The 11,341-nt window shown below is 55.3% G+C and overlaps 1 non-coding gene across 1 annotated transcript in view; it reads right to left on the reverse strand.

The window, feature by feature from the left end:
* Window positions 1-3,420, reverse strand: part of LOC127490034 (glia maturation factor beta) — an 86,328-nt gene extending 82,908 nt beyond the window's left edge. Inside the window, exon 1 of the transcript XR_011383062.1 lies at window positions 1,131-3,420. This is a non-coding gene — a transcript (glia maturation factor beta). The remainder of the gene's footprint in view (window positions 1-1,130) is intronic.
* Window positions 3,421-11,341: the final 7,921 nt, after the last annotated feature.

An 11,341-nucleotide genomic window follows, 5' to 3' on the forward strand; every position in this document is an offset into this window, starting at 1 on the left:
AGAATATGTAAGTGGGAAATATGACAACATAAGAATGCCTTGGCTAGTTCTGAAATGACTAAGATAGTCTTAATATAAGAATTCACTCACCAAATATGGTTGGTCTCTAGCTCTCCAGATCTTGTATTAAGTTAGCATTAAACAATTGCTTATAGGTTTGTTTTTAAAGTGTGCTATACAGGCTACACCGGCACCCCGGGTTCTAGTCCCGGTCAGGGTGCCAGATTCTGTCCCGGTTGCTCCTCTTCCAGTCCAGCTCTCTGCTATGGCCCAGGAGTGCAGTGGAGGATGGCCCAAGTCCTTGGGCCCTGCACCCACATGGGAGACCAGGAGGAAGCACCTGGCTCCTGGTTTCCGATCAGCGCGGTGCACCGGCCACAGCAGCCAGTGGGGGGTGAACCAATGGAAAAGGAAGACATTTCCCTCTGTCTCTGTCTCTTACTGTCCACTCTACCTGTCAAAAATAAAAATAAAAATAAAAAATAAAGTGTGCTATACATTAGCATCCTTGATTTATGCCAAGGATACCATCATCTAACAAGACTGGTTAGTTAACTACTCATGCATCCAGTTTAGATTATCTTCTGACATTCAGGATATAAGAAGTGTTTTCTACTGATACGTTAATAACTTTACTCACTACAGCCAAAATTTTATAAGTATTCTTTTCTTATGGCACAAAACTATTCACAAATATACCCCAAATCGTAACTCTCAACAACTATATACTCACTAATGCAAGCAGATAGTTGGAATTTTAAAAATATGAAGTTGATGTTACTACAAATTTTAGATACACATATTAGAACATTGTTTTACTTGGACCCTTTAAAAACGTATTAATTTCAGCAAATTTGGAATAATGGCAGTGTAGAAGTCTTAAACTAACTTCAAAGCTAACAAATCAAAGGCACAGTATTAACACACTTAAAATCACTGGTGTTCACAGGACATTAGGAGACGCTTATAAATAAAGTGCTACGAACCTAGGTTTGAAACTCTCTAGAAGTAACATAGTCAGGAATGGAGCCCTTGATTAGTACAACCCACCAGTTGCTAAAACTAAGATCTATTTTATACAAGAAAACCCAATACTCATGTAATTCTATCATAAAATCTAACTTCCAAACCTTAAGAATGACTGATGAGGGGCTGCCACTGTGGTGCAGCAGGTTGACGTCCTCGCCTAAAGCATCGGCATCCCATATGGGCACCGGTTCGAGCCCCAGCTGCTCCTCTTCCCATCCAGCTCTCTGCTAGGGCCTGGGAAAGCAGTAGAAGATGGCCCAAGTCCTTGGGCCCCTGCATTCATGTGGGAGACCTGGAAGAAGCTCCTGGCTCATATATATCTGCCTCTTCTCTCTCTCTGTAACTTTGACTTTCAAATAAATAAATAAATCTAAAACAACAAAGGAATGACTGATGAACAGAGTTTCCAGAGCTGAGTGAAAACAAGCAGGAAACCAAAGGAGGTATGGAATTGAGAAAAAAGTGTCCTTGTAACACAGATTATGCTACAGGAAATTATTATTCATGGCTCAAAATTTGGGTCTCTCAAAGCTTTCACTCCAAATTCACGGAAATGATTTAACAAGTGATAATATGCTATTTTCACTTATAAACTGCTCATTTCCAGGATTTGTCAAAAGGAGGCAACTGTTGTCTATCACAGTCCAAGAACCTACTTTCCAATGCTCTCTGTAAATAGTAACAAATCCTAAACCATAAGTTATAGAAATTAATCACAAGAGTGTAAAAAGCCCCTGGAGGAAAGTAGTCCACCTAACAATTACAAATTGTTAAGGAACTGCTTTAGGAAGTTTCATTACGATGAAGATGATTTCCTCTTTGTTGTTCAAACTTCGCACACATGAAGACGTTTTCTTTACTGCAGGAAACATACTGTAAGTAACAATGCATTTTTAGGCATAAATAAGTATTTATGTCTGGTTCCAGTATGGTCAGGTTAATATATAAATACTTTGGAAACACAGAAGTTCACATTAGCGGAAAAATTCCACGTAACCACTCTTCAGGTAGGTCTTCAGTATTTCTTATTTCAAATACCTTGGGCAGCTCAGCTGTCTGCACTAGCTTATTCCTACTTCCAGCATACATCACCTGCTGCTCAGGCTTACATCCAACAAGACCGGAGAAAATAAAGCACGGAGGATGCGACACTCTTCATCATCATGTTGATATTTGGAACTATACACAATGAAGCGAGGCTGTCGCTCAGGTAGCTCATCCTTAAGTTCATCCGGAGAAATGCCCTCAAGTTCCTCATCCAGTACCACCAAGTGTTTATCTTTCTCAATCTTCATTATAATGGCAGCATCAATTGTTTCTTTGTGAAAATGAAACTTCCTCAGCTTTTCCAGTAAATCTTCAGCCACATCACAAACCACCAAAGACTCACTCACTTTCCTTCCAGCCATCAGCAGCCCATAGCCTTCTCTAGGTCCCTTTAAGAATGGCACGGCGGCCGCCTCCCTTCCTGCCCCAGCACCAGACATTCCAATAGCACCCATTTCGTGTGCCACAACAGTCTTCTAAAAACCATCACCCCTGCCCATCCTCCCTGTGCCCAGTAATACTCATTCCTATTTTTATCTACACCCAGGAAACAGCACTTAGATCCCAAATAAACTCAACTCCAGTTTCAGCTTCAGGAAGGCCCCTGCTGTTGTCCTCACTCTCCTAGCCCTGTTGGGGGTGGGAAGTGCAGCCCTAGGTTCCATCTCCACACTCCCTAAACCAACTGGCCTAACAGACACTGACTTGGAAGCCTCCACCAGGCTGCATCCACCTTACAAGAACAAACTCCCTGGCATCCTAGTCCTGCAAAACACCAAAGCACTAGATCTCCTGACAGCACAATAGGTCAGAACCTGTCTTTTCCTGGGAGAAGAGCGCGGTTATTACGCTAATCAATCCAAAGTGGTAACCAACTCCCTAGATAAAATCAACAACAGGCTACTGCCTCCAGCAGAGGGCTGAAACCAATGAAACAAGGGCTGGACTGCACTGAGACAGGGTCATGGTTAGCTCCTTTTCTCTGGCCAGTCACAGTCATTCTTATGGCCCTGCTATTGAGACCCATCCCTATTTAATTGGTTCCAAATTTTTTTACAGAATCACATCAAAGCCATCACTCAAGACCATTTTAAGAACATGATGCTACTCTACCACTTCAACCAAGGATACCAACCCCTTCGCCCGAAATTCAAAGCTGACCCCAAACTCTGACTATGGAACCTGACCTCACGGCTGGGGCGGCACAGAGCCCTGATCTCCCAACAACACCCCCGCTGGAGCAGTGCTGGTCCTCCATCGATCAGCGCCACCACAAGGATGCGCGGGGGACAGCTGTGTCCCCGGGGGCCGAGCAGGGCTCAGGGGAGGCCCTGAGAGAAGAGGCTCTGGGGATGGAGGGTCTGGAGCCAGGACTGTACGCAGCAGCTGAAGCCGAGGACGCTGCAGGGGCACCAGACGCAGCACTGGCCCCGGCCTCAGCCCCAGCTCCGCAAGTCCCTTCTGCTGCAGCCCCAGTGCCACACCTGGCCTTCCCCGCCCCCGTCGTCCTGTATTTCTCTTTACTCCTCCCCACTCTCTTCCTTTTCTCCACCTTATTGTCCCTGAACCTCAATAAAATGTAAGTTGTTACCCACTGTGGAATGTACAATTTGCACCGTGCCAGCTCCCCAGGCCGTGCCCTCCCCACCCCACTCTCCCTGCACCATGGCTCCAATGCCCGGGACCTGCATCCTCTGCAGAGGACACGGGCACCTCCCCAGGGGCAGAGCCAACGTTCCCCGTTTGGACAAAGAGCACCACACGCTGGGAAGGCCAAGGGAAGCAAGGAACAGGGAGACGCTGGCATGGCTGGGGCAGCGCCTCCTCATGCTCAGGGACGCAGACTCTGAGGTCACAGAACGGACCTGCCGGGGGTGCTGTCCCCGCAGCCTCAGTGTCCTCATCTGTGCAATGGGAAGGCAGCCCTGCCACAGCCATCACCGCATCAGGGAATGCGATGCTCTGCACCTCCCTGCACACAATGGGAGCCCCCAGCTTCCAGGATGAGGGGTGCACAGGGAGTGGGTTGGGGGCTTCCACGGAGGGAACACAATCCGTCCAGGGACACACACAAACAACACCTGTCACAGGCTCTGGCCCTGTGCTCAACAACGGGTCACTGACAGACGGATCACAGCAGGGATGTGCTCACTGCACAGGAGACAGGGGGGCCTTGTCCAGGACCCCACGTGACCCAGACTGCCCGCTGTGCAGGCCACATGGGTGGGTCTCGGCTGGGAAGATGGAGACACAGAGCATGTCCCCAAGGACGGGGGCTGCTCCTTCCCCGAGCTCCTGGGATTTCCGGGTCCCTGGCCACGTCCACCAGGCACCTTGTCTCAGCCATGGGGTGACACTGGCTTCACTCCCATTGGCAGATGAGGAACCCCCTGAGAGGGAGGCCCCGCCCAGGTCAGGGCTGTGCCGATCCCAGAAGAGGACTCCCCTCCCCACGGGAGCCCGGACTCTGGGACCCTATGGGCGTGGGGGCCAGCAAGAGGGCAGCACAGCAGGGAGCACAGGGGTCAGGAACGCTATGACTTTCTCCAACAGATCACACCCTGAAGATTTTCTGATCGAATGCCTCAGATGTTCTACTAGGGCTGAGGGGTGCCTGTGGAGGAGGAAGCTGGGGCCCTGGGGGGCTGACCTGTGTGTGTTCCTGGGAATGGCCTGCATCACACCCAGTGACATCACTGTCCCCCCACAGTCCTTCTGCAACATGTCAAGGATCACCACCATGCTCCGCCCTGCACACCTGTCCAGTGGAACCCAGGCGCAGTCCACCTGCAGTTAGTGATGGTCTTAGGTGCACGTGACAGGAGCGTCCCTGGGCGTTCCATTGCACAGCTCTGGCATGGAGAAGACCAGAGATCTGTGCTCCCCACACTGGCCTGCCGCAGGGAGGGGGCCCATGGCAGGGCGCTGAGCTGAGACATCAACATTCAGAACCAGCAGAGGACATGAGGTCAGGCTCCTTGCAGGCCCACAGCCCAAGGCCAGATCACGACCACCCTTGGGGCTTTCGGGAATGCAGGAGGCTCTTCCTGCCAACGACCTGCCACACAGGACATGACAGCACACGGCTAGCTTCCCGTCCCACTCTGTACGTCCTGGGTGTGCTAAGCCTAGGTTGACAGCGTCGCTTTTCCCAGGTACATTCATGTGCTCCTGGGTCAGCATGCAAAAGTGCTTTCCGAAAGTTCAGAGTCATCTCTCATCCTGAGCATTCTTGCCCTGTGCCCAGCTACTGCCCCACATGCTGACTAGGGGACCCACTCAGGCCCCTCCCCTCCGGGTCATCTGCGATCTCAGGGTTCATGTTCTGCTGTATTCACCTGCCCCGCACTTCTAAATGCCCGCAAGACCTTCCCAGTGTCACATGCCAACCATGACACAGGACAGGCTTCTCCAGTACCAGCCTGGCTCGTTCCCATCATTCCTTGTTTCTGCCTGCTTTTCCCCATCGCCCGAGTCCTGCACATCCTCTCCTTCTGAGTGTCACCTCCCTACCTGCACGTGCCCTCAGGACAGCTCAATTCCACCTACAGCATGAAAAAGCCACCTCCAACAGGGATCCTGAGCTCTGATGGAGGTCGGGAAGGTAGACTCGGGTACCTGTTACAACGTGGATTCCCCCTTCTCTGATTCAGGGGTCCTGAGAGGCAGAACATCCTTTCACAGGAACCCCTGGAAGGTTTTCCGCCACCTAGGCCCATGGGGCTGGTGCTGGGGCCCACAGGCTAAAGCCCCACCTGCAGGGCTAGCATCCCACATCAGAACCCCGGTTCTGCTCCTGGAGCCCTGCTTTCATTCCAGCTCCCTGCTCACACACCTGGCAGAGCAGCACAAGTTGACCCAAGTGCCCCCGGCCCTGCCACCTGTGTGCCAGGCCCAGAAGGTCTTCCAGGCTCCTGGCTTCAGCCTCACTCAGCCTCAGCCAGCATGGGCTTCTGGGAGATTAAATCAGCAATTCAGAGTCATCCTTCTGGATCTCTCTCCCTGTCCCTTCCTCCAACTCTGCCTTTCAAGTCAACAATTGAAAAGAAGAAGAGAAAAGAAGAGAAGAGAAGAGAAGAGAAGAGAAGAGAAGAGAAGAGAAGAGAAGAGAAGAGAAGAGAAGAGAAGAGAAGAGAAGAGAAAAGAGAGGGGAGGGGAGGGGAGGGGAGGGGAAGGGAAGGGAAGGGAAGGGAAGGGAAGGGAAGGGAAGGGAAGGGAAGGGAAGGGAAGGGAAGGGAAGGGAAGGGAAGGGACAAGACGACATCCTGGGGCGGCGCTGTGGCATAGTAGGTTGAACATCTGCCTATGACATCGAGATACCATATGGGCACCGGTTGGAGTCCCAGCTGCTCCACTTCCAATGCAGCTCTCTGCTAAGACACGAGAAGGCAGTGGAACATGGGCCATGGACTTGGCCCCCTTATCCACGTGGTAGACCCAGAAGAAGCTCCTGGCTCCTGGCTTTGGATCAGCTCAGCACCGGCTGTTGTGGCCCTTTGGGGAGTGACCCATTGGATCAAAGACCTCTCTGTCTCTCTTTCTCCCTCTCTCTCTCCCTCTCTCTCTCTGTCTCTCTTGCCTCTTTCTCTCCTGTCACTCTGCCAGTGAAGTAAATAAATCAATCTTAACAACAACAACAAAAAACCCTGAGCCCAAACTTAGATGAAAGTGGCTGCACTCCTGGGTCGGCAGTGTAGAGCAGTAGGTTAAGCCTCCACCTGCGGCGCCAGCATCCCATATGGGCACTGGCTTGTGTGCTGGCTGCTCCACTTCCACCCAGCTCCCTGGTGATGGCCTGCGAAAGCAATGAAGATGGCCCAAGTCCTTGGACCCCTGCACCCATGCCGCCGGAGACCTGTAGACGCTCTCAGCTCCTGGCCTCCGATTAGCCCATTTGAGGACACTGTGGCCAGTAGCGGATTGAACCAGCACATGGAAGACCTCTCTGTCTCTCCCTCTCTGTGTCTCACTCTACTTCTCAGAGAAAGAAGGAAAAGAGTATTCAAAGCACAGCAGCAGCTTAACTCCTCCCAGAAACTTTTCACAGGAGGTCTTTACTATCGAGAGTACACCCAAATAGCATCTTTTCAGGCTCTGGTTGGGGGACAGGAGAGCTCCCCACAGGGAAGGGCCACGGGCCACTGCCATCTAAACCACTCGACATCGCCAGTGCTGCCACCGTCAGCACCAACCCCGGCACATGAGCCTGTCCCTCATCTTTCAGGGAAGGACATTCCCACAACAGGGAACTAGCCATTAGCTAACAGGAAGGACACGCACACTATGTGTCCCCACCAAGGCCATCTACTCCCCAGACATTCCTCACTGAACCACGCCCAACACCACTCCTGATCTCTCCCCACGCCCCTGTCCAAACCCAACACGGAACAGCCCCGGTGTCTAGGGTCTCCTCAGGACGCTGGATGGAAACACTCTCTCACACATGCCACCTATCCCGTCTGGCTCCTCACACTGACCTCCCTCAGGCTCATGGCAGGCCCAGACCCCAGAGATGGCTGGCACGATCCCTACCAGCCCTGGGGAACAATCAGCAAGTGCAGGGCTACGGCAGTTATCACCCTGGTCCTCAGAGAGCCGGCCCTGAGCCCAACCAACTCCCCTGGGAGTCTGAATGAGCTTCAAGAACCACTGTGCACTGCTAAAGCCCCAGATCCTGCAGGACCCAAAGGACCACCCCACGACTCCTCCGGGGTACAGGCCAGAGCTAGGAGCACTCAGTTCTCCACTGACCATCAGCTCCCTAGAGCAGACAGCCCCAGGTGCACACGGGGCAACTGAGTCTGGGTGGTCGCAGCCTCGTTTTGGGCTTTGAGAGAGAAGAACCACCCTCCAGGTGCCTGTGGCTGGGAGGAGCCACACTTCAGGGGCTGGGACAGGGCTCCCAATGCACAGGGAGCGGCTCCCGGTCGGTCTCAGGGTGTGATGGGAGCTCTTGCTCCTCAGGGTCCACAGCTGGGCAGCTGAGGGCGCCAGCTTCACTGGGACACGATCCCCAGGGACCACACGGGAGGCTGGGGCGTCTTGACAGGGACAATGACCATGCAGGGTGAGAAGCCCTCAAGCAGGGGGGAACAGGTCTAGCCCAGCTGTGACAAAGGCTGGACCCACACCTGCTGTGGCAGGCGGAGGCTTCCCCCTGTTGGTGCGACGGGGGACAGTGTGCACAGGGCATGGCTTAGAAGTGCAGCAGGCAGCGCCCGCTGGGACTCGGCAGCCATCTTGTGTGAGAGGAGGGGGCTCAGTTGAGGAGCCACAGGAAGTGACCTCACCTGGAGACCTGGGGGGCCCGGCAACAACCCCAACATTCCAGAGTTGAGTCTGAACCAGCTCACCTGGATAGAGTCTCGCAGGAAGATGTTCCTGAGTTGTATCCCGCGATGCCCAAGCCCAGACCCCAAGAAACCCTGCGGTGGGTGCCTCGCCCAGTGGTGGGGACGCTGGGCCAGCCCTCACCCCCGACGCTCCTGGTGCTTCCAACAGAAAACGGCCATGGTGAGTCTGGAAGCAGGACAGGTCTCTGCGGGCCAGGACACCACTGGGAACCCACCCGAAGCCCATAGGCCCCTGGGGGTGGGTGTGGGTGTGGGTGTGGGGGGCAAGGGGCCACTTCCCTCTCAGAGGAGGGAGGCTGGAAGTCCTAGGTGGAGGCAGCCTGAGGCCCAGAGCTCCTGGCCGCGGAGGGATCCAGGGACTGCCTCTTACCTGCCATTCTCTGCTCTTGTCTCCCAGGGCCAGGACAGGTCAGCCTCGCGCCTGGCAATGCACAGAAGGCTGCGGATCGCCAGCAGGCAGGACGTGTGTCAGGCCCCTTTCACTGATGACCTGTGTGTGGTGGGGGAGTGGTCAAACGAGCCCACAGCTCCGAAGCCCCCGTACCGGGCGTTCCCCGGCACACAGAAACCACTGGACGTCCCCCTCAGTCACACACTGTTGGTCAGAGCCCAGATAGAGCCCAGGGGCTCCGCAAATGCCCACCTCACAGCGGAGGAAGTAGGGCCCGTTGACTTCGCCTGTGTCAGTCGTGACCCAGGGTCAGGGCCGGGCCTGGCACCTGACCTCACGGCTGGGGCGGCACAGAGCCCTGATCTCCCAACAACACCCCCGCTGGAGCAGTGCTGGTCCTCCATCGATCAGCGCCACCACAAGGATGCGCGGGGGACAGCTGTGTCCCCGGGGGCCGAGCAGGGCTCAGGGGAGGCCCTGAGAGAAGAGGCTCTGGGGATGGAGGGTCTGGAGCCAGGACTGTACGCAGCAGCTGAAGCCGAGGACGCTGCAGGGGCACCAGACGCAGCACTGGCCCCGGCCTCAGCCCCAGCTCCGCAAGTCCCTTCTGCTGCAGCCCCAGTGCCACACCTGGCCTTCCCCGCCCCCGTCGTCCTGTATTTCTCTTTACTCCTCCCCACTCTCTTCCTTTTCTCCACCTTATTGTCCCTGAACCTCAATAAAATGTAAGTTGTTACCCACTGTGGAATGTACAATTTGCACCGTGCCAGCTCCCCAGGCCGTGCCCTCCCCACCCCACTCTCCCTGCACCATGGCTCCAATGCCCGGGACCTGCATCCTCTGCAGAGGACACGGGCACCTCCCCAGGGGCAGAACCAACGTTCCCCGTTTGGACAAAGAGCACCACATGCTGGGAAGGCCAAGGGAAGCAAGGAACAGGGAGACACTGGCATGGCTGGGGCAGCGCCTCCTCATGCTCAGGGACGCAGACTCTGAGGTCACAGAACGCACCTGCTGGGGGTGCTGTCCCCGCAGCCTCAGTGTCCTCATCTGTGCAATGGGAAGGCAGCCCTGCCACAGCCATCACCGCATCAGGGAATGCGATGCTCTGCACCTCCCTGCACACAATGGGAGCCCCCAGCTTCCGGGATGAGGGGTGCACAGGGAGTGGGTTGGGGGCTTCCACGGAGGGAACACAATCCGTCCAGGGACACACACAAACAACACCTGTCACAGGCTCTGGCCCTGTGCTCAACAACGGGTCACTGACAGACGGATCACAGCAGGGATGTGCTCACTGCACAGGAGACAGGGGGGCCTTGTCCAGGACCCCACGTGACCCAGACTGCCCGCTGTGCAGGCCACATGGGTGGGTCTCGGCTGGGAAGATGGAGACACAGAGCATGTCCGCAAGGACGGGGGCTGCTCCTTCCCCGCGCTCCTGGGATTTCCGGGTCCCTGGCCACGTCCACCAGGCACCTTGTCTCAGCCATGGGGTGACACTGGCTTCACTCCCATTGGCAGATGAGGAACCCCCTGAGAGGGAGGCCCCGCCCAGGTCAGGGCTGTGCCGATCCCAGAAGAGGACTCCCCTCCCCACGGGAGCCCGGACTCTGGGACCCTATGGGCGTGGGGGCCAGCAAGAGGGCAGCACAGCAGGGAGCACAGGGGTCAGGGACGCTATGACTTTCTCCAACAGATCACACCCTGAAGATTTTCTGATCGAATGCCTCAGATGTTCTACTAGGGCTGAGGGGTGCCTGTGGAGGAGGAAGCCGGGGCCCTGGGGGGCTGACCTGTGTGTGTTCCTGGGAATGGCCTGCATCACACCCAGTGACATCACTGTCCCCCCACAGTCCTTCTGCAACATGTCAAGGATCACCACCATGCTCCGCCCTGCACACCTGTCCAGTGGAACCCAGGCGCAGTCCACCTGCAGTTAGTGATGGTCTTAGGTGCACGTGACAGCAGCGTCCCTGGGCGTTCCATTGCACAGCTCTGGCATGGAGAAGACCAGAGATCTGTGCTCCCCACACTGGCCTGCCGCAGGGAGGGGGCCCATGGCAGGGCGCTGAGCTGAGACATCAACATTCAGAACCAGCAGAGGACATGAGGTCAGGCTCCTTGCAGGCCCACAGCCCAAGGCCAGATCACGACCACCCTTGGGGCTTTCGGGAATGCAGGAGGCTCTTCCTGCCAACGACCTGCCACACAGGACGTGACAGCACACGGCTAGCTTCCCGTCCCACTCTGTACGTCCTGGGTGTGCTAAGCCTAGGTTGACAGCGTCGCTTTTCCCAGGTACATTCATGTGCTCCTGGGTCAGCATGCAAAAGTGCTTTCCGAAAGTTCAGAGTCATCTCTCATCCTGAGCATTCTTGCCCTGTGCCCAGCTACTGCCCCACATGCTGACTAGGGGACCCGCTCAGGCCCCTCCCCTCCGGGTCATCTGCACTCTCAGGCTTCATGTTCTGCTGTATTCACCCGCCCCGCACTTCTAAATGCCCGCAAGACCTTCCCA

This window comes from Oryctolagus cuniculus, chromosome 16, assembly GCF_964237555.1.
Source record: "Oryctolagus cuniculus chromosome 16, mOryCun1.1, whole genome shotgun sequence".
NCBI lineage: Eukaryota > Metazoa > Chordata > Mammalia > Lagomorpha > Leporidae > Oryctolagus > Oryctolagus cuniculus.